At 37.6% G+C, this 4,142-nt stretch overlaps 1 pseudogene; it reads right to left on the bottom strand.

Moving 5' to 3' along the window:
* Positions 1 to 2,828: 2,828 nt before the first annotated feature.
* LOC107153076 lies at positions 2,829 to 3,479 on the bottom strand (annotated as a pseudogene).
* Positions 3,480 to 4,142: the final 663 nt, after the last annotated feature.

Raw genomic sequence — 4,142 nt, 5'->3', positions numbered from 1 at the left:
AAGGGGGATAGTAGAGGATAGGAAAGGCAGCAGAACACAACAGACACTAGTATGGCAATATGTAAATCAATGGATGTGTAACTGATGTAATTCTGCAATCTGTATATGGGGTAAAAATGGGAGCTCATAACCCACTTGAATCAAAGTGTGAAATATGATATATCAAGAACTATGTAATGTTTTGAACAGCCAACAATAAAAAATTAAAAAAAAATAAAAATAAATTATACAATATATACATGTATTGAAACATCATGCTGTACCCTGTAAATATATACAACTCTTATGTGTCAATTAAAAGTAAAGTGAAACTTTAAAAAGGCAAAATAAAGGACAAAAGTCAAATACTACAACTTCATTTTTTCCAGAGTCATACATCCCAGAGCTGGAAGGGGCCATAAGAAGTCATTTAGCCTGGCTTCCTGCTTACAACCACTAGTTTTGCCCATTCTGCATATAAGAGAACTATGATTACACAACACAGTGTTCATGGTCATTTCATGAGTTAGTAGCTAAAATGAGACAAGAGCTTCAAATCTGATGTGTGCTCAACACACTAGAGGAAGATCTCAGATGCCTCTCTTCACTCCATCAGAGGTCTCATGGGCCTTCTTGGAGATGGAAATTTCATTGGTGTTTTAGTCAGCTTTTTTGCTGCTGTGACCACAAGACCTGACAAGAACAATTTTTAGAGGAGGAAAAGTTTATTTGGGGCTCACAGTTTCAGAAGTCTCAGTTTATACATTGTCGCGACTTCTTGCCCGCAAGGAAGACGCAACACTCAGGAATCTTCTTTCAGTAGTTTATTTCAGGCCCTTGATAGTTCTTCTTCTCTCTCTCGGATGCCCCTCCCAGCCTTAATAAAGCATCTCAAGCCCCAATGCAAAGCAGCCACGTGGAGCTTTCTCATAGGGTGATGAAAAGTCATGCGCCAACTCTCCCAAATAAGGAGTTGTTTGTCACAGACCACAGCGGAGCCAGCGCCATCTTGTAATGGCGACCATAATTTGCATAAACGGCAGAAGCGGCTCACCACAATACATGGCTGACTCCACTCCTCTGGCCCGGAAGTAAGGCAGGACGTGATAGCAAAGGTGTGTGTGTGGTGGAGGAAAGCCACCAGGAAACAGAGATTTTCTTTTTTTTTCTTTTCTTTTTTTTCCTTTTTATATCACTCTATTCCAATCTGAGCACTTCAATATAAAACTAAACACTGGTGAACTGTTTTCCTTACTAATTCTGAATTTCTATAAAATGTACAAGTTCTGCTAGCAGGTCAGCACTTAAATAGATTAAATCATCTCTGACACATGGTAGATTTTATATAATGAAAAGATCTAAAATAATTAGTGCAATATACTGAACTGATCAAAATAAAATGGACGTTGAAAAACAAGGTTGCAAGATTGTTACTAACGTTGCAATATTTATGTTACAAATTGCAAGTACATTGTTTATTATGGATCTAGCTCTGAGGAACAACTGAAGCACCTTCCTTTCAAAGGAGGAAGAAATAATTATCTGTTTTAGCAACTGTACGTTTTGGATACTTTTAAGAAACTCTTAAATATTACAGAAAAATAATAAACATATGGACAATGAAAGACCCTATTTACAGTACAACTGGAAATCAAATTTAAAATAATCAAGTTTGAATGTACAGAATTGTTAGTGCACTGAATATATTTATGTCCAAAGAGGACAAAAGCCCCCTTGCTACCCCCAAACAAGACCTATATACCGATCAGCAGTAACTAAATAGAAGTCACAGACACCTAGTTTGTTTCATTTTTGTTGAAGAGCTCACATGAAGGGAACACTATTAAATTTCATTTATTATTATTTTTTTTTTTTGGTGCTGGGGATTGAACCCAGGGCATTGTGCATGCAGAGGCAAGCACTGTACCAACTAAGCTATATCCCCAGCTCCCCCTGCATTTATCAGTTTTTATACTCTTAAAACAAGATGGAGTTTCATTCGCTTTTTTACTCTATTTAAAAAAATGGGGGCTGGGGTTATGGCCCAGTGGTAGAGCACTCCCCTAGCATGCATGGGGCACTGGGTTCGATCCTTAGCACCACATAAAAAAAGATATTGTGTCCACCTAAAACTAAAAAACTAAATTTAAAAAAAAAATAATGGGGTGGGATTGTAGAGTGCTCCTCTTGCACTGGCAAGGCCCTGGATTCCATTCCCAGCACCACATAAAAATAAATAAATAAATATATTGTGTTCAACTATAACTAAAAACAATAAAATATGAAAAAAATTGGGACTGGCTATAATTTTTATGCCACTAATTTCTTTTTTTCTTTCTGGAGGCATGGGATAGTTTTCCTGTGTTTAATTTATTATCAAAATGTGGAATGTAGACTTTATATAAAAGAAATTCTTATTTGCCTGAATATTTCAGCTAAGCATAAACATCTGGAGAATCCTAAAAATGTTTTTCAAAAGCCCACATTAATCATGTCTAAATCTTTTCCATAGATGACTACTGTTCCAGTTTGGAGAAACTGGATGACTAGTTATGGATCCAGTCATTTGTCTTTAATTCCTAATGATGAGAGATGACTCCCTCATAACTTTCCAATGAAACAAGTATACACATATTTCTCATCTTCCCTTTCTATTGCTGTAACATTAGTTGGAGGGATACATGCATGTTATTAAAAATTAAGTTCAAAACATATAATTCTGTATTAGAAACTTGCCTCTATAATAAGTCTCTTCTTTTTGGAAGTTATACTGAGCTGGTTAAATGCTCCAATTCTGATGTTAACAACATTTAGGAAGCAGAATATTCCAGCTAGTTCAAACTGGAGGTTTAGTTAGTACAACACTGACTCCTTGTTGGTTGTGTAGGTTCAGTAAGGTCTACTCCTCTTCCTCTAGCAGAATTTGCTCACCCCGGTATTCTGTGGTTCATTTTTTTTTTTTTTGGCAACTTTTTAGCTATTGCCATGAATATTTCATTTACATTCATTGACATTTTAGCTGATGTCTCCATGAATAATAAACTGTTGTCATTTGCATAGAACTGTGCTTCCTGGAAATCTACAGTTCTTTTATTTGCTAGATCAGCCTTGTTTCCTGATAAAATTATTACAGTGTTGGGACTTGCTTGCCTCTGAAGTTCTTTAACCCAGTTTTTGGCTCTTGCAAAGGATTCCTCTTCAGTGATATCTTATACAACTATGGCTGCTTGTGTTCCTCTGTAGTACACTGGTGCTAGGTTGTGGTATCATTCTTGATCAGCTGTATCCCATATTACTGTTGTGTCATCAAGATACACAGTTTGGATTTAAAAAGCAACCCAAATAGTACTCTCTTGAAATTCATGAAATTGGCCTTTCACGAAATGAAGCACTAGGCTTGATTTGCCAACCACATATTCTCCCAGAAGTACTAGTTTGAACTGGCATATTTTATTTCCAGTGTTTGGCCCATTCGGGCTTGTTACTCCTCAATTAGCCATGTCCAAATTTGAAAAAAAAAAGTTTCTAATTTCAGATTTCTAAAAGTACTTCCAGGATGCAAATTTTTTTATTCCTGGAGGTAAAGAAATCTGAGATTGTCAGGGTCTCGGGGCCACAGCTCCCTGGTGGTAAGGCCCAGGTGAGGCCTAAAGGACAAATGCAGTTGTGGCTACAGTGGCATCTCCTCCTCATGCTGCTCCCCTCACACTGCAAGAGATTTCCTTTGACCCAGACAAAGTATAAAACCCAAAAGCACACTGCCAGCCACACACCTTCTCCATCCACACCCTAGCCTACCTGTCTACAGCTACCACCCAGTTAATCCCTATAAGAGGATTAATGCACTGATAAGGTTAAGATTCTCATAACCCAGTCATTCCACCTCTAAACTTTCTTGCATCATTTCACATATGCTTTAGGGAGACACCTGATATCTAAACCATAGCAATTGGGAAGAACAAGGGATTTGTAGTTTGGTGGCCTCCTTCTCCCACATAATTGTTTTAAAGCAGCTATAGCTTATCTGGAAAGCATGTATCAGGGAGTGTTCCTTCTGACATCTCCCCACCCACTTTTCTTTACATCACTTTTTTATTCTGGGAGTTTTCTTCCTCAAAACCTGCTGCTTGGGGAAAATCTCTACCACTATGCATGGAAATCCA

The sequence above is a fragment of the Marmota marmota genome, unplaced genomic scaffold (genome assembly GCF_001458135.2).
Source record: "Marmota marmota marmota unplaced genomic scaffold, marMar, whole genome shotgun sequence".
Classification (NCBI taxonomy): Eukaryota; Metazoa; Chordata; class Mammalia; order Rodentia; family Sciuridae; genus Marmota; species Marmota marmota.
The sequence above is the reverse complement of the archived record's forward strand: the minus strand, read 5'-3'. Positions and strand labels throughout refer to the sequence as shown.